We start from the raw sequence: 20,676 nt of genomic DNA, 5'->3' as shown, positions 1-20,676 counted from the left end.
GACAAACACAGGAACTTATATTTCTTCTTCTTTTTTTTTTTTTTTTTTTGAGAAAGTGTCTTGCTCTGTCACCCAGGCTAGAGTGCAGTAGCACAATCTCACCTCACTGCAACATTTTCCTGCCTGACTCAAGCAATCCTCTTGCCTCAGCCTCCTGAGTAGGTGGAAGCATAGATGAGTGCCATCACACCTGGCTTTTTTTTTTTTTTTTTTTTCTATTTTTGTTAGAGGTGAGGTTTCATCATGTTGCCCAGGCTTGTCTGAAACTCCTGAGCTCAAGCGATCAACCTGCCTTGGCCTCCCAAAGTTCTGGGGTTATAGGCATGGACCACCACGCCCAGCCATGAACTAATATTTCATACAAAAGAAATACAAATATCCAACACATGTATGAAAGCTATTTCTTAAGAAGTTCAAATTGAAACCCTAAGACACCCCAGCATTCATGTATCAGATTGTTGTATGTAAAAAATTTTTATCAATACCAAATATAGACAAAAGTACTTAGAAGGAAATATCTTATGTATGCTGAAGGTAGTATAAATTTGGTTGCGGATTCCTGGTAGTCCAGAGATGATGTGAGAGAACAGCCTGAGTGATAAAAATTTCTACACAGAATGGTGGCAAACCAGTTAGCCCAAGTGGTCTCAGAACAATACGCTTGAGACAGGATATCTCAGTGCTACCCTTACGTGTTGGAGCCCCAGTGAGTAAGGAAAGTGTCCCTGCTGGGGAGAGAGGCCAGGTCTGGGAGGTGGGGGTGGCTCACCCAAGGTTTCAAAGCCCAAGCCAGGACATGTGGGTTATTTCTTTAAACCGCGTGTCTTGGGAAGGCCCAGGCATCAGTCTTTATGTTTAAAGGCTTTGCTGAAATCCAAGATTTACATGTCAAGATATCCCAAGAATTCTAGTCTCTCAGATTGTGGAGTCCATTATGGAAATCCAACCAGGGAACAAAACATTAGTTTCAACTTCTTAATAATATTCATTTTTCACAGTGGCTCTCTGAGAGCCAGGTTCTCCTCCACTGAACCAGAAAGGAGGAAAAGAGCTTTCCTCTGTTTTATGGGTCTGAAGAGCCACATCAGTTTTATCTAGGAGGAAAAGGACCCCGGATTTCCAGGTTTTTGCATGTATCCTGTTTTCCATTCACTTTATATATGTTGGAAAGCAGTGGTTGATCTGGTACTTGGTAATGGGAACATTTTTTTCCCTCTTTTAGTAAACCCATAGTTAATACCTGTCCAAGTTGTTTTTGCCTCTCTTTAGAAGGTGGGGGACTCAACAACTATTTTCTTTTCTAGCGTTGGCTTCTGATTAACAATTCTGTCAACTATTGCAAATCCAGAGTAACAGGAAAAGCTTAATCAACATCCCATGTTATACTAATCTATTGAAGTCTGAAAGAAATAACATAAAATGAGAAAGTTACTGTGAGAAGGATTAGATTGTTAATTTCAATATATAGTCCACTATGTTTTTAGTACCGTAACTCGTTTTAGTAAGTGCATGTTTCATTTATAATTTCAGAAATAGGGAGGAGGGATAGGGAAAGAAAAAATAAAGTCTCATTGAATAAGTACTTTTCTTTCCTTAGAGTAATCTTTGCCTTTACCACAAATCTTTCCCCTTTCGAGATTATTTATTTCTAACATTCCTGGAGTGTTAGAAGTATTAGCAGTGAAAACATTATCCATTCATACTTTAGGGGTAAAAAAAAAAAGACAGTGTTTGAGCAAAATGCAGAATACACAGTAAACATGGGGATTTTTGCTGTAGGGAACTGTAGTCAAATTTGCTTGTCCCCAGCAGGCCAGTTTGTCAACTTGTGTGTGCTTGAGAGCTAACATTTCCTGTCCTTACCTCTTTGTGCTCCTTAATGCCTGCCTTGTTTGCTCCTGCATTTGATATCAGCATGCCACTAGATTACTGTCACATGTTTTCTAGCCAGACATTAGTTTGATGACCTCCCTGCTTTTTTCACTCTTTGTGTGATTGAACCCAGCTAAAACATGAAATCAACCAACTCTCAGGACAGTACTTTTACCTCATGATTAAAGCCGCTTTGCCTATAAAAATTTCTGTTCCCACCAGGAGCAAACATTTTTTTCATCAACTAAATTTCCCAGTGATTGATTGCAATGATATAAGAACAAAATACAGTTGTATGAGAGTGGCAGAATTATTGTCTTCTTTCATTCCCATTTTGACACTGACAAGAGTATCTGTGATGTACCCTAAATCATAAAGCTCTGCTATACATACATTCATATAAAATGAGAAGGATTGGGTATTATCCGGACATTGATAAAGTGTATACTGAAATTGAAAGCATGTGCTGTTTTGCTACTGGAACACTGAAAGACAAACATTGGACCTGTGTGAGTTTAAAAAAAATAAGCAAAAATTGCACAGAGTTCAATTACTTTTAAAAATAAGAATACTGAAAGATAAGCTTTCTTTGAAGAATAGTGTTATTTGCATGTATCCAATATTTGGAATGCACAGTGTAATACATTTGGCATGGCTATAGTTAGAAACATGGAGAAAATATTTGCTGTCCATAAACATTCATTTGGTTAAATGGAGAACTACAATATCCTTCTTTATTTGTTGTCTGTGGGTAATTCTTCAGTGCATACAGTTATATAAAAATCCTAAATTTTTAAAATTCGTTTTGTCTGAAATTATACGTAGGCAGTCCTCACTTTGCATGGTTCTGATATTTACAAAATTTACTTACTACTGTTAGTTCTTTAAAATCAGTCCCCCCAAAACATGGTTGAAATTTGTCATCAAAGTGTATTAATCCATTTTCATACTGCTATTTAAAAAACTGCCTGAAACTTGGAAATTTATAAAGAAAAAAAGCTTTAATTGACTCATAGTTCTGCATGGCTAGGGAAGCCTCAGGAAACTTACAATCATGGTGGAAGGCACCTCTTCACAAGGCAGCAGGAGTGAGAATGAGTGCCAAGCGAAGGGGCAAGCCCCTTATAAAATCATCAAATTTTATGAGAACTCACTCACTATCACGAGAACAGTATATGGGAAATGACCCCCTTGATTCAATTATCTCTACCTGGCCTTGCCCTTGACACACAGGGATTATTACAACTCAGGATGAAATTGGGGTGGGCACACAGCCCATCATATCATTCCACTGCTGGCTCCTCCCAAATCTCATGTCCTCACATTTCAAAACACAATTATGCCTTCCCAACAGTCCCCCAAAGTCTTAACTCATTCCAGCCTTAAACCAAAAGTCCAAGTCCAAAGTTTCATCTGAGACAAGGCAAGTCCCTTCTGCCTATGAGACTGTAAAGTCAGAAGCAAGTTAGTTTCTTCCTAGATACAGTAGGTGTACAGGCATTAGGTAAATACAGACTTCCAAATGAGATAGATTGGCCAAAACAAAGGGGCTACAGGCCCCATCCAAGCCCGAAATCCAATAGGGCAGTCATTAAACCTTAAATTTATGATATGATCTCCTTTGACGCCATGTCTCACATCCAGGACACACTTATGCAAGAGGTAAGCTCCCACAACCCTGGGCAGCTCTGCTGCTGTGGCTTTGCAGGGTACAGCTCCCTTCCCAGCTGCTTTCATGACTGACATTGAGTGTTTGCAACTCTTCCAGGTGCATAGTGCAAGCTATCAGTGGATCTACCATTCCAGGGTCTGGAGAACGGGTGCCCTCTTCTCATAGCTCCTCTAGGCAGTGCTCCATTAGGCACTCTGTGAGGGAGCTATCACCCCACATTTCCCTCCCACACTGCCTTGGCAGAGGATCTCTGTGAGGGTTCCACCCCTGCAGCATACCCCTGCCTGGACATCCAGGTGTTTACCATACATCCTCTGAAATCTAGGCAGAGGTTCCCAAACCTCAGTTCTTGTCTTCTACACACACACAGGACCGACAACACATGGAAGCTGCCAAGGCTTGGGGCTTGCACTCTCTGAAGCCACAGCTTGAGCTGTAGGTTGGCCCCTTTTAGCCATGGCAGGAACGGCTGGGATGCAGGACACCAAGTCCCAAGGCTGCAAACAGTAATGGGGCCCTGGGGCTAGCCCAGAAAACCCATTTTCTCTTCTAGATCTCAGGGGCTGTGACAGAAGGGGCTGCCGAGAAGGTCTATGACATGCCCTGGAGACATTTTCCTCATTGTCTTGGTGATTAGCATTTGGCTCCTTGTTACTTCTGCCAATTTCTCCACAGCTTGAGTTTCTTCCCAGAAAACGGGTTTTTCTTTTCTACTGCATTTTCAGCCTGCACATTTTTCAAACTTTTATTCTCTGTCACCTCTTGAATGCTTTTCTGCTTGGAAATTTCTTCCACCAGATACCCTAAATCATCTCTCCCAAGTTCAAAGTTCCGCAGATCTCTAGGAGAGGGACAAAATACCACCAGTCTCTTTACATAACAACAGTTCCCAACAAGTTCCTCGTCTCCATCTGAGACCACCTCAGCCTGGACTTCATTGTCCATATCACTGACAGCATTTTGGTTAAAGCCATTCAACAAGTCTCTAGGAAGTTCCAAACTTTTCCACATTTTCCTGTCTTCTTCTGAGCCCTCCAAACTGTTCCAACCTCTGCCTGTTGCCCAGTTCTAAAGTTGCTTCCACATTTTTCAGTATCTTTATAGAACACCCTACTCTCTGTGGTACCAATGTACTGTATTAGTTCATTTTCATATTGCTATAAATGACTGCCTGAGAATAGGTAATTTATAAAGAAAAGAGGTTTAATTGACTCACAGTTCTGCATGGCTGGGGTGGCCTCAGGAAACTTATAATCATGGCAGAAAGGGCTGGGCGAGGTGGCTCACGCCTGTAATCCCAGCACTTTGGGAGGCTGAGGTGGGTGGATCACGAGGTCAGGAAATCGAGACCATCCTGGCTAACACGGTGAAACCCCAGCTCTGCTACAACTACAAAAAAAAAAAAAACTAGCCGGGCGAGGTGGCGGGCGCCTGTAGTCCCAGCTACTCGGGAGGCTGAGGCAGGAGAATGGTACAAACCTGGGAGGCAGAGCCAGTGAGCCGAGATGGCACCACTGCACTCCAGCCTGGGTGACACAGCAAGACTCCATCTCAAAAAAAAAATAAGTAAATAAATCATGGCAGAAGGAACCCCTTCACAGGGCGGCAGAAGAGAGAATGAGTGCTGAACGAAGGGGCCATTCCCTTATAAAACCATCAGATCTGGTGAAAACTCACTCACTATCGTGAGAGCAATATTCAGGAAACGACCCCCGTGATTCAGTTATCTTCACCTGGTGCCACCCTTGACACCTGGGAATTGTTACAATTCCAGATGAGATTTGGGTGGAGACACAGCCAAACCATATCACAAGGTGTATTAACTGTAATTAATTGTATAAAGTAAAAACTTCACTGCTAGCTAGCTCTTCTGTCTGCAAGTCACTCCGTAAATAACCTATTCATCATGATCACTGATGGTCAGACACTTCATAGTCTGATGGTGACAGGCCGCCGAGCATCTTTTATTCAGTTCATTCGAACAGCAAGCATGTAGTCATGTTGCCTTCATGTCTCTCACTGACACATCCAAGTGGCATTTCACAAAAGTGGATAATTGGAAGAGGGAATTGCCAACAAAGAGTTCTGCAAAGTAAAATAAAAGTGATAACCCTGGAAGTGAAATTCTCATATAACATAGATAGAAACACAGAGGAAATCTGCCCACAGGAGTGTTGACACTGGCTGTTTGAAAGACTCTAGATAGATAGAGGAGTGTAGAGAAGATATATAGACAGGCAAATTTTTCTTTGCCTACTCCTCCTTCCCATTTCCCAAAATGAGAAAAGTAATTGTTATTTACTTATTTACTTATTTTATTTATATTTTTTTTGAGACAGAGTCTCACTTTGCCACCCAGGCTGGAGTGCATTGGCACAATCTCGGCTTACTGCAGCCTCTGCCTCCCAGGTTCAAGCAATTCTCCTGTCTCAGCCTCCTGAGTAGCTAGGACTATAGGTGTGTGCCACCATGCCCAGCTAATTTTTTTTTTTTTTTGTATTTTAGCAGAGACAGGGTTTTACCATGTTGGCCAGGCTGGTCTCGAACTCCCAGCCTCAAGTGATCCACCCACCTCGGCCTCCAGAAGTGCTGGGATTACAGACATGAGCCACCATGCCTGGCCTAGGAAAGTAATTGCTGGAAAAAAAAAAAAAAGATGATATTTCAGAGGAAGTGACGTCAGTCAAAATTTTACTTTAAAGGAATTCTCAAAGATATTTTATGACAACAAAATATTAGAAGTTGATCTAACCTTAGGAGGCAGTATGACAATTTGCCACAGCATAGAAAATATGCTCCCTCTACATTGTAAATTGCATGGGGAGAAGAGGGCAAAATTATTGAACTACTCTTTTATATCTGGTTTTAAATATATTCATGAATATTTAACAAAGAAATAAAGTCTTAATTCTCTATGTTTTTAATGAGTTTAATCTGTCCAAGACAATAGATTAGTATTTGCAATCTTTTCACCAAAACCTATTCAACAGAAGTAAATTTGATATTGTGTTACTTCCTTGATGGACATGCAGAGTATGAAATTAAGTATTAAGTAAAAACAGTAAAAATCAGACACTAAGTCAAACTGAATATAATGGCATGAAACTAAATATGGATATGCAAATAACCTATGCATTTACTTGTAATCTTCCAAAATGATTGCCTTATCAATATCAAATTTTATAGCTTCGTTTCAACTCTCTGGGGAAATTCTGTTTAATCAGGCAAGTCCATCTCATGTTTTCTTGTTAAAGAATTTTTTTCAAAATTTTGTGTATATGGCCACTTTTATTTGAAAGTATATAGACAAAGTTAGAGGCTATTCAAAACAATTCATTTTCATTACACAGTAATTTAATAAATAACTTATGAAGTTTAACTAGACAAGACATCCTGTAAGTTTGCTGAAATGCTTTAACTGATGAACTTTATCAAATGACGAGTATCTACAATTGAAAATCAGTTAGTTACGTTTTTCAGATATGCTTTCTATTATTCATCATTAGAACTGAATTGACAAAAACGTAAGAGTAACTAATGATAGGGTTCTTAAGGCTCACAGTTTTTGATGGATTATTTTATGTAGCACCTACTCATACAGGCATGCAATAACTATTGATTGAATCAATGGGGCAAGGAATAAATAAATGTATTTTACTACATCGCAAAAATTATTGATTAACAGGAAAAAAATGATGATGACCCCTACTGGATAAAGTATGAAAGCAGAAGCACTCTATCTCATGATGTGGCTTCTACAACAAACCAATAAAATAATTTTTGTTTTCTATTATGAAACTTTCAATTCCTGAAAACCACAAGAAAACACAGTTTCTTCTCATTGCACGACTGCAAGTGAAATAGTACCCTTACTAAAGCAACATTTGCCTCTGTAACAGACAAGAAGATAGTGTCTATGTAAGGAAAATAAATCCCAGGGCCCCAAACTCACTAAGCCAAAAGGAAAAGTCAAGCTTGGAATTGCATCATGCAAACCTGCCTTCTGTTTTACTCCTATGTAAGATAGCTACAAATATGAGAAAGCTATACACCTCCATCACAATTTGTCAACCAGGAAATTCCTTGTAGGCCGCAAGTTCTTTACCCTAAAACAGTTCTGTTGAATTTTACTCTGATAGTGTAAATTGATAGCTCACCTTCACAGGTATGGGACAAAGGTCAGAACAAAAAGTCATCCCTCTGCTCACCTGAATCAAATGCATATTATATTGATTCATCTGCCTTACGTTTATCTTATGTAAAAATGCAGATTTACTGAGTGCGAGACAAACGCATAAGTGACTATTCCTCTATCTCCCCTCACATGTAAAATGTATATTCAGTGAATGCTGATCAAAGACTCAAAAGAACACAACCACTTACTTCTTATCTACCCACACTTTTTTTTCCCTTTCTTCCTTTTCCCCCAGTACACACTGTTTTCCCTTTAAATATTGAGGTCCTCAGACACTCTTCGAAAAAAGCACAGAACAAAGATTTTTCCTGTGGTTCTGTGTTCTTTTTCCGGGTGCATCCTTAACCTTGGCAAATAAACCCCTTAAAATGATGGAGACTTGCCTGGGTCATGTTCTATGATTAGTAAGTCTTTCAAGCTTAGTGAAGTACATGAATAATAAGTAAAAAGAGTAAATTTACAAAGGTAGTTTGTAAGGTCAAATGACTACAGAGACTAAATCTTCATCAGTGAGAAATATTTTGTTTCTCAAATCATTAGCAAATTAACTCCCATTGTTTATAGTATGTACTCCGTATAGTGTCAGTCAGGGATAAGTAAATCATATAATCATACCTAAGAAGAAAATATTTTGAATTAGATTTGCTTATGTAAACTTCCAGCAATAATTTGGATCTTTGACAAATATTGTAATGTTGGTGATCATTACGTATAAAGGCCATTAGGTGCCCATAAACAATGATATAAAACAGATGCAAAAATGTTAACATTACTAATTGAATTTTCCTACATTCACCTAAGTTGCATTTTTGTTTCTATCCCCTTGGAGATTCTTAATAGGAGAAGTGAGTGAGGGGGAGCATTTAGTTTTGTTGTGTTTGGTAGAACACTAGCACCCTGCATTATAATGAAATGTCAGTCCTAGAGCTATTTTCACAAGAGAACTGGCTTCATCCTCATTTATAATGGCAGCAGGGAACCTGACTATAGCCATTGAGACAGAATATAACAATGAGATATGCCATCCTGAAAAAAACAAGTGTTCCCTACTGAATTTTAAATAAAATGTACATGTAATTTCCTTCAGAAAGGGAATTATTTTTATAAACACAGTATCCTACTCTAAAACAATACAGTCATTCACAAAAAGCCAAAATGTAGGATTCATGACATGAGGCCTCGTTGGGTTATCCTTGAAAATGTGCAATAGGATACTTGTTTGATGTTGCTTCTAGTTAGAGTTTAAATAAATTAACTTTGATACAACTTCTGAAATTTGATCTCAAATTTATTTTCATAATTTTGTAGATTCTGACTTCACATTCAATGGAACAAAACTGTTTTTGGATAAAACATCTTCGAATTTTCCTAATTCATGTTGGTTTCTGTCACTTTGTTTCATTCTCAAAACAACAAATACAAAAAGGTAACTGTGGTCTTTGTCAGTGTTGTAAGGCTTAATAGACTTCCCAAATCTCTTGTGGAAGAAATCACTGATGACAAAGAAAACTCACTGAAAAATAAAACTGAAAAGTTGAAAGGATGCATTACCAAAATTTTGTTTCAAAGGATAGAAATTCCTTTTGTACCAGCACAATTCCTTGAACTGTTTGGGAATGATCATTGAAAGTATTTTGCATGAAAAAAATGTTCTGTTTTGTTTTGTTTTCAGCAATTGTAGAACCTTTCCACAAAGTGATTTTTTAATTTTTTTATTTTTGAGATGGAGTTTCATTCTTATCACCCAGGCTGGAGTGCAATGGTATGATCTCAGCTCCCTGAAACCTCTGCCTCCCAGGTTCTAGCAATTCTCCTGTCTCAGTCTCCTGAGTAGCTGGGACTACAGGTGTGTCTGCCACCACGCCTGGCTAATTTTCGTACTTTCAGTAGAGACGTGGTTTCACCGTGTTGGACAGGCTGGTCTCGAACTCCTGACTTCAAGTGATCTGGCCACCTTGGCCTCTCAAAGTGCTGCGGTTGCAGGTGTGGGCCACTATGCCCAGTCCACAAAGTGATTTTTAATTATAGAAAGAAAAAGAGGTTTAGACTTATTTTTAATATAAAGAAGAATAAGATAAACAATTAGATTCTATGGCTTCTTTGGCATATCTAGTATTTGTGTAGGTCATCTGTATAGATCAGTTTCCGATGGCCTTAAGTTCATCGTACTTTTGCAATTTGCTATGTAATACAAGGAATATTCAAATAATTTTGCAAAGAACAGAAGAGTTAATTTTCTCCAAAGGATCAGATCTACTGGAGAATGGTGTATTGAGAATAGAAGACAACAGTGTACTTCATCAACACTTAGAAATCGAGTGTTTTTACTGTACATAATGCAAGATTTACATAAATGTTAATATTATTAAACACTAGATGAGGAAAGTGCTTTTCAGTTTATCCTGTGCTTTTAAATATACTGTTAAGTTTTAGTTCACATTCTACAATTGTTTATTTTTTTCTTTTCCTATGTATTGTGATTTTGTATAATTCTGTAGTGTCTCCTCATTCATTTTTGGTTATTCTATGCGTGAGAAAAAGTTATTTATGATATATTTTAAAATCATGTCATCATTTTCACTTAACTTTAGCATCAAAGTTGTTCTTGTATCTTTATAAAAATGGGGTCTTTTTACATTTATTTGAATATTGTGACAATTTACAAGTTTGAGTTATTTTTAAGAAAATCAGTAACAAAAGAAAATAAAATTCTCCCATTTTAACAAGAAATGACAAAGTCCTAAAAAGGTCACATTGTAGTTATCACCTTTTGGACTATAGAATGCTAAAGACATTTTATTCTACTTTCTCGCGAAAGAAAAAAGATAAACAATTATTTTATAAAATTACTCATACATCCAGGAAGCTTTTAAAGTGAGGTCCTTTTTACCATCTTGGCTAAAGTGAGTAAGTGTGAACAATTATTCTGTTACATTTAGGCAGTTAATTATATTTGAACAACACATAAAGAATTGAAAATAGAACACGTGCACTGAGATGGTTGTACTTCCAACAGTTGAAGAGATATTCTGTTTTCTTTCACATGCTCTGAGATGCTGGGAGTACAACCACCTCAGAGCATGTGAAAAAAATCAGAACATCTCTTAAACTGTATAAATATTATAATAATGACCTTTTCTATTGACAGATACACCTACAGATGTATATTACATGATTGCCTTGTTCATAACTACAATTACAAATGCATCATGAAGAATTGCTAAGGAATCTCCCTAACTTTATGAAAGAATGACTTTAGATAATGAAATTGTCCCACATGTATCCTTTCAATATAAAATGTAAAACAACTTTTTTATTAAAAGTAGTTATATCATCTGTTGAGATGTTTTAGAATGTAAAACACACTACACATAAACACATTCTAAATGACTATTCACATGGTAGAGTTTCTATTGGAAAACATAGAACATAAGTATTATACATATATACATACATACACACAGTTAAACAGAATTATGGGAAGTCATTGTTCTAGACTAAGCTCCTGCCCTAGTGTTCAACATACCAGACTGAACCAAAATGAAATTACTTATGCTAAATGCCACAGAATCAAACTGAAACTTTAAGAAAGCAAAAAGATTCCCAAACAAAGCAGGTTTTCCAGAAAACAGAAGATTCCAATATGCCTGAGTCAGCTTTATATGGAATGTCCCTCTGCTTTAACCCTCGTAAAAAAGAAACCTGAAATAACCTGATGGTAACCAATTAGATGGTTTTTGTTTTGTTGTTTGTTTTTTCCTTATTGATCCATTTCATTGTCCCCACCAAAAAAAAAACCTACTCTTCTGTCATTGCCCAGAGGGAAGTCTCATAGTATTTTGTATAATGGAGGCTGCCCTGATTCTTGAATCAAGAATAAAAGCCAATTTGATCTACAACTTCTTTTGTAATTTTGTGTTTTGACAGTAATACATACATATATGTATATATGTACATATATACACAGACACTCGCACATACATATACCCAAGGCTATTTATATTTTAAGAAAAAATGAATGGTAATATGGCAAATAATTTCATTATAGAAAATATTTAACTTACTCATATCATTTATTTATGGTTTTATAAAGCAAATATAAATCTGGAGTATAGTGTATGTCATACCAAGCAAGCTATTAGAAACTGTGTTCACATGTCAATGATTATACATCTGCCTCTGTAAGGACTTCTTTATGTACTGCATTGGAATATAATTCAAACCACTAACCATTCTTTTATCTCATGTTGGGAGGATTCCAAATACAACTTTTGGATATTATATTTTTATCCATCCATAAATGTTATATCATACTTGTGTGTATGTCTAAATCTCCCTTATTCAAAGGGGTTCTACTTTTAGTATAAAGGTTCTATAAGGTGCAATTGTAATGTATGGTAATTTGATGTGTATAGTTTGAAATGTTGCCCTGTATCACATGGATGTGTTTGATTTACTTGAGTACTAAAGACACATGTAAATGAAATGGTAATGTTTCCATTTTAAACTACGTACTTTTTTCATTGCTTCTTCCACTGTGTGTGGTTTGAAATTATATCAGAAACAACATAAACCATTTTTTAAATATCCAATGGCATTTTAAAACTGAAAAAGTTGTCTACAGTTACTTAAGACTTTTTTTTTTTTTGCTTAATAGCTCCACACTAAAATTTAATCATATAATTCTCTATAATTATGTGTAAATTTCAAAACACTGTGTGGGTTTTTCTACAAGAGTATATTAAAATTCTTACTCTGAATGCAACCTAAGCATTGTGTGTCATGAATTTCTAGTGCTATAGCATTTGCATTTGAGCAATGAAAACAATCAACTTAATTTGCTCTCCTAGAGAGCATGGGAGTGGGTTTGATTAGTCTATTGAAAGTTTGTGTTTTTCGCCTTGAATTGGATGCAGGGGGTAGAATTGCCAACATGATGCAAGCTAGTAGGGATCCAGGGTGTCAAGGCAGTGCTAAAGTTGACTATATTAAAGACAAAGGAGAAGGTCGACTAGAAGCAGACAAGTTGTTTATGCTGGAGCTGTCTCTGTGTTTTCTGGAAATAATTTATCCATGCAATTGTATTATCATGATTAATATATATATATTTTTTTTACCTTGTTGTTTTTTATGGATGTTTTTGCAAAGGGCCATCCAAAAACATTAGAATCAACAGCTCCCAGTGCTCAAACAGGGCTGTACCTTTCTCATCAGCCAGGCTAGAAAATCTTGTAATTCATGAGACATCGGGTAGACTGCTTAACAAGGTTTATCTAAGTATTAGGGAATAATGAGTCCTGCAATGAGGACTGCACTTAATCTGCCTAAAAAGATTCAGAACAATACCAGTAAGGATACAACTGTTTCAAAATTACTTAGTTAAATCCTCCCACAAAACTCAGAAGTTCTTAATATATGCAAAAATAGCCAGCACCTATTAAGGTAAAATTCAAATTGTCTTCTAAGATTATTAGTATGCGAAGAATCAGGAGAACATAAGACATAATGAGAATATTCAATCAATGGAAATAATCCCATAATGGCCACAAATTCTACAATTTGCAAAGACATTAAAATGGTTATTATAACTACACTCCATATGTTCAAAATGTGTACATAAATATATGTACTTATATACATATATATCATTTGAGTATATACAAATACATATTTACATATACAACATACACACAGATGGATATAGAACAAATTATAGATGTTTGCATATATGTTTTGTTTCATAGACATGCATCTCTATTTCTGGAAGGAAAAAATGGCTTCCCTCTGCCCTCCTAGGTTATTTAGCTAGGCTGTCAATTAAGTTGACATAAGGCAGATTGAAAGGAGTGAAGCTATATTTAGTTATGTACCTATACATGGGAGTCCCACAAAAGTATGAGATTCAAGGAATGGTCAGATTAATAAGGATTATAAAGCTTCATTAGCTACAGAAATAAGGAAGAGTTTGAAGTTTTTTGAGGCGATTTTGGAGTCAAGCACTATAAAAGGGTAAGAGGAGGAAATGTATGGTGAATAAGGTTGTATTATATTCAGATAAGAGTCTCTCAGGTAATAAAAGTTGCCTCTGAGTAGTTTTACTCCTGGTATAGTCAGTTCTTTGTAGATATCAACGTTCTTTACAAAAGGGCAGCTTTTTCAAACTACCCATGTGTCTGTAGTTTCTCAAAATAACTAGCTAATAATCCATTTGCAAAGAAGAATATTTTGAGATAGTGTCCTGAACCCCAACACTTTTACTGAGTCAGTCTAGCAACAGTGATAACCCAAAAACAATGAACACACCCAAATAATATAACTTGGTTTCTAAATACCATTCATGATAAAAGTAACTAGGACTATAATTTTAAGGCTTGGACAGGGTATATATAAGATGAGGCTAGTTCATCTCATAGTACTAGAAGAAGAGAAGTGCCCACAAAATAAAAAGAAAGAGAGCATGTCAAAGGGATATGGGGTAAAACTGAAAGAGCTCCCAATGGTGAGACATTGGAACAATTTGCACAACATTCAGTATTGCATCTGTAGGGGTGGAGGGAAAGTTTCATCTCCTCTCATCGGAGTTTCACTAAAATGACTGTCAATAGACAGATTATTAGAAGAAAAAGGCATACAGATTTATTAACATGCATATGGACATGGGAATCCCACAAATATTATACTCAAAGAAGGGGCAGATGGTAGAGGCTTAAATATTTTCTTCCACTGGAGAGAGGAAAGTGGAGAGCTGTACATAATTTTAGGGCAGTAGTAAATTATTTTTAGGGGAAATGAATGAACCCAAACATTCCTGGGACAAAGTTCCTCTAAGCTCTGGAGAAGGTAGTGGGAGGGGGAGGGGTGGAACTTCACTGTGAACAAAGGTTGTCTTCTTATACAGATAAAGCCCCCCAAAAGAAATGTATGCCCATCGTTAGTAGTATCTAATCTGTTCTCTTCATATGTTTGTGAGAACCAAATAATATTTTAGAACACTAGGAAATATAAAATGTTATTATGATTTTTGATACTGAAACTTTTTTAACCTTGACTGTATTCTTAATTTTTATTTATTTATTTATTTTCCAACTTTTATTTTAGGTTCAGGGTGTACATGTGCAGGTTTGCTACATGAGTAAATTGCATGTCACTGGAGTTTAGTACACAAAATGATTTCATCACCCAAGTAGTGAGCATGGTACCCAATAGGTAGTTTTTTGACCCTCACCTTCCTCCCACTCTCCACTTTCAAGTAATCCCCAGTATCTATCATTCCCCTCCTTGAGTCCACGTGGACTCAATGTTTGGCCCTCACTTACAACTGAGATAATTTGGTATTTGGTTTTCTGTCCCTGTGTTAATTTGTCTAGGATAATGGCTTCCAGCTCCATCCATATTGTTGCAAAGACATGATTTCACTCTTTTTATATGACTGCATACTTTCAAGCTGTGTATGTACTGCATTTTCTTTATCTAGTCCACTGTAGATAGGCACCTAGGTTGATTCTATGTCTTCACTGTTTGGAATAGTGCTGCAATGAAAATACGAGTGCATGTGTAGTTTTGTTAGAAAGAATGATGTATATATTGGGGGATACATATCCACTAATGGGATTGCTGGGTCAGATGGTAGTTCTAAGTTCTGTGAGAAACCTCCAAACTGCATTACAGAGTGGGTGAACTTTACATTTCTACGAGCAGTGTATAATTGTTCCCTTTTCTCTACATCTGTTTTTTTTTTTACTTTAAAAAATTTTTACTTTAAAAACTTTAAAAAGTTTTATTATTGCCAAGGGGGTTGCTTTTATTACATCTGTTGGTTTGTAAGGCAGAAAATGAAGTCCATGGGCAACCCAATTGCAAGGTAATAAGCTCATCCACTGAGAAACTACAGGGCCAGGTTTGGTATAAGATTGATGCTATAGTTGGGAAGTTTGTTCCCTTAAACATCATGTTGAAATTTGATCCTCAATGTTCAAGGTGGGGCCTAATGGGAAGAGTTTTCAAGTCATTTTGTCAGGTCTCTCATGAAAGGCTTGGTGCCATGCTCACAGTAATGAGTAATGCACAAGTAAGATGCCATATGCATGAGGCCAATCCTTGTGGAAATCATTGCTATGAAGAAAAAAAGGTATAGGTAACAAATAAAATGAACAGTACTCAAGAGAATAACTTACACATATTTAATGAGTTTTATGTGTGTGTGTCTGTGTGTGTATGTGAGACTTGATTTCCTTCTCTTCTATTTGATATACAAATTAACTATTTGAAGAAAAAAATGATGCTCTATTTTATTAGCATATGTTATGAGAGATTTCAAAAGGTGACCAGAATAGTCACTTTTATAAACTGCAATCTAGCTTTTAAAAGGGAGAGATAAAATAGTGATGACTCCAACACTTATGCTAGGTGTTAAGACAAAGAAATCTTCACAATGATATAAATAGAAATGCATTCCAGAGTTATAACCTGCCATTTTATGCCAATATGAGCATTGGTGAAATGAAATATTTTAGTATTTTATTACTTGCAGCTTAATTTTATAGTTCATGATAATGCAGGATGCTCCTTAGTTCAGCTAAAATCCAGCTTCTTGTCACACAACCAGGACAGATTAGACACGTGGACACATTGAAAGGTGAGGAGAGCAGAATTTACTAAAAGAAAGCTTGGCTTGGTACGGTGGCTCACACCTGTAATCCCAGCACTTTGGAAAGCCAAGGTGGGCAGATCACCTGAGGTTGGGAGTTTGAGACCAGCCTGGCCAACATGGTGAAATCCTGTCTCTACTAAAATTACAAAATTAGTTGGGCGTGGTGGCACGTGCCTGTAATCCCAGCTACTCGGAGGCTGAGGCAGGAGAATCACTTGAACCTGGGAGGTGGAGGTTGCAGTGAGGTGAGATAGCACCATTGCGCTCCAGCCTGGGTGACAGAGAAAGGACTCCATCAAGGAAGGAAGGGAGGGAGGGAGGGAGGGAGGGAGGGAGGGAAAGAAAGCTCTCAGCAAAAAAAGGGGTTCCTGCCCCCACCTCACAGATTGAATAGCAGGCCACCACACGTGGGCTGAAGGCCAGGTTCTTCCCTGCTACATCAGGTAAGTGGGCCCTTAGTCTCAGCCACGCCACACTGATTTATTTCCCTTACTGCACATGTGTTAAGGGACAGAATTTTTCACCATGGGCATGTATAGGCAAGTTCTCTGTGCACAATGACCTGGGTGGCATTTGGTTGTCTCTTATCTCTATCAATGATACTGAGGCAAATATAGTATAACACAGGTGGCATGTTGTACAACAGAGTAATCTGAAATTGGAAATTAACTTATTATCGCAAAAATTTCTTCTCTCAGTGGAATAATTTAGTCAACTTCCTTATGACAGCAATTTGAGACAACTGAGGTTAAGCAAAATTGGAACCTAAATTTACTGTAAGCAAAGGTTGCCATTATGCTTTATAGGCCAAAAAGGCATTAAAGAAACCCTTATTTGTCAACTTTGAGGCAATGTGTACACATTACACACATTGTGTGCTTAGTACATGCATGTGCTTATGTGCTAAGCGGAACCCTAGGTGAGCAAACATTGATCTTTTCCTAATACAGAGTTCCTCACCACTAAGTAAACATTCGTGCAGGTATACTTGCAAAGAAAAAATATATAGATGTAAAAATGACACAATTTATTACAGGTGTTAATTTGAATGGTCAGTAGAAGCAGAAGTCAGTAATATCCGGTAGCACTCTAGAGTCCACAGGCAAATGTTGGAATTCTCTAGCACAGATAATCCTGTAATTATGTGTTAATTTGATCTTTTGAGATAATGAACTCACTTCCGCAATAACTGTATCAATCCACTGATGAGGGCTGCTCACCGATGATCTAATCACCTCTTAGGTGTCCTATTAATGCCATCACATTGGGGATAAAGTTTCCACACAAGCTTTGAAGGAGAAATTCAAACTGTAGCACTGAATAAGTCGAAAGAGTGTCAGTTTTAAATAATTAAAATGCTTACCTCAAGGCATTGCATATAATGAATCACTTTTTGGTGCCTGATCTGAATAATTTTCTCATTGCTTTTAGCAGTCAGGACAAGATAAACCAAGAATTGGAGATGGACTATGTGTGTTGAAGAGCTTCATTCACTGAATTTAGAATCTCACAAATTCTTGAAAGTGAAAGATATGGCTTGGAATGGGAAAGAGGGACACCTACACCATTGATTTGGACGTATCTCCAAGGTTACAGAAATTTTGAATACCAGGAGTTAGTAAACTAATGTCCATGGCCAGATAGGTCCACAGCCTCTTTTTGCGTAGCCACTGAGCTAAGAATTGTACATTTTTTTAAATGAATTGTGCAAAAGAAAACATAGAAGAACTTGCCTAACATACTCTTTTTACTTTTGCAGAAAAAGTTTGCCAATCCCTGACCTAATGCCCCTAGAAAAACATCTTCCTTTCAATTTTCTTTGCCAGAGTGAGAAAAAAATCCCCCTCATTCTCTCATATCTATGTGCCAACTCTGTAATCAGATACCAGTCAGTATCAGCATTACCTGTGGAGTAGAATGAAAACAACCTTAGTGAGTAAGACAAGATGTATTTCCAGAAACAATTGAGGAATTTTTGATTTATATTGTCAGAATTGTCAGAAATACTTCCTGGAATTCATGCCAAGGAAGAAAATGTTGAGCTGTGAATTCAGGTATTTTTAAAATATCTATGTGGATTTATAAAATGTAATGTGCATCTGCATTTGGTGTGCTAGTTGGTGCAGGGAGCCAAAATTTCAAAAATGTGCAGTTTGACAAGATTCTTAATGGTACTTCAAACCAGGAAAGTAAGTTGAAGATACTGCAAATGAAATGTACTCTCTCATCTCAGCAGGAATGGGAGGGAATTTGCAGAGCCAATGTAGTAACCATTAAGTAACTTCCAGCTTCCAGAAGAAAGAATCTTAAATTCCACAATAGTCTGTGTTAACTTGACTCCTCTGTTTGGTCCCTGGGGAGGAAGTAGCAGGTGGCAAGCATCCTACTTAGTGTCTCTATCAATTAGAGAAAACAATTCAAGCCTTCAAAGCACCACATTTGCATTTAATTCCATCAAGTCACAGAAGTGATAATACCAGTAGACTGAACTGTAGTCTCCTAGACTTGGTGCATTAGTATTAGGTAAATCAGCTGAGTCAGTGTGGATTAAAATAATTTAATTTACTTACACTTTATTGCAACCACATTGTCAATGGCATATGTATTTTTTCTGACATATTTCCAAGCACTTAGATTTAGTATACTCTTTTTAATTTATGACCCCAGGCCATGCACTAGCGACATATTTTTATTCATTAAACAAAGACTTACCAACCTCTTTTAGAGACATCAGTTCAGTAGGGAATTCAATATATAATGGTGTTCACTTGAACCTTTATTACTCTACTTCAATTGCACGTAGTTCTTTTAAAAAATATGGTCATTAACATGGAAGTGGAATAAAACAGTAGCCCCACCCTTTAAATTTGGATGTCCTAGGTCAAGAATAAAAATGTGTGTCTGTATGCATGCCTATTATTTTAAATGTGTATTAAACCATCTATTAAGTAATATACATTCTGTCCTCCCTCCACTTTCACAAGTGTATTTTTAAAATGACAGAGATGGTCAGATGTAAACTTAGATTTCATATATTTTCTTGTGTTCTAGGCCAGAACTAGGTATTGTGGAACAAACCAGTCCTGTGTTCCATCAACCTTTTTTAGTTTGCTCTCCTTTTCCTACAATGGGTCTTGTGTGGGCATATGTATACATCTCAGTCTGCTTGTCAAAAATCCATCTAAGTGTCTGTCCCTTAATCACTATTTGGACTCCTGATGTGGACACTGATGTATTCTAATGTCGAGGAGAGAAAAAGAAAATATGTTTGCACAGGCAATGGAAATAGTCATGGTGTTATTGGGGAAGAGAATTCTATGATCTCATAATTGTGTATGCTGAAAGTAAAGGTTGGAATTGCATAGGCAATGTATGTCTTATTAGTAGCTATTTTTACTTCTGTTTTTAGGCTCTCTAAATTATGAGAAAGAGTCAAGGGGCCACTCTTCTAACAGAATTAAAGCCTAATGACGGTGTATGCTGAGAAACTGGTGTAGTAGCTAGGAGAAAGTCTCACTTTAGTCTTAACCAGATTATCTGTTCCATTGTACAGTCATATGGCCACAACAATTTAAATAAATGGCAGTCCTTGCCAACTGCTTTTATATAATTTTAAATATATGTAGCATATATGTATTAAATATAAATGTTTACTATACTAAACATATATAAAGGTTAACAAAGGTGTAACAACTTACACAGCGATTCTCAGGCTTACAGGCTTTCCAACTATACATAGCAAAGAATTTTTATATACCTATTAACTAACATAAAATTATTCACAATTCATCCACTAATAAAATACATTTTCCTTTTAATCTGTATGCTGCCATATCTGAGTGGATGAGGAACAAATGGTCACAGTGTTGAATATTTAATTAATAATGGTCTCTTTGTTCTGTTCAGTTCCAACAGCCTGGAATTTGTATTATCAGTGGAGTTGCATGTAAAGAGAACATAATTAGTACTGATTCATCTCACTTGTAATGCCCTAAAAGAGCTGCACACTAGTTAGACACTCTCATTTAGATTCCTAGCATTATCTTTATGTCTACTTCCCTAGTTGTGGTTGGGAAGCTTTTCCTTAAATTATATTATTTCAAAATTAAATAATCAACATCATAATCATCAACATTGTTGCTTTCATCATTCAGAATTTGTCTCAGTAGCCTGTGTAATATTTATTTGTAGACTGACTGGGTAAAGAATTTTGGATTCAAAGAATTCATTGGTTCAATTGTTATTAGAAAATGCATTCAGTTGTTCATTAAAATCTCATTTTCTCAT

Source organism: Macaca mulatta, chromosome 3 (genome assembly GCF_049350105.2).
Source record: "Macaca mulatta isolate MMU2019108-1 chromosome 3, T2T-MMU8v2.0, whole genome shotgun sequence".
Taxonomy (NCBI): Eukaryota; Metazoa; Chordata; class Mammalia; order Primates; family Cercopithecidae; genus Macaca; species Macaca mulatta.
The sequence above is the reverse complement of the archived record's forward strand: the minus strand, read 5'-3'. Positions refer to the sequence as shown.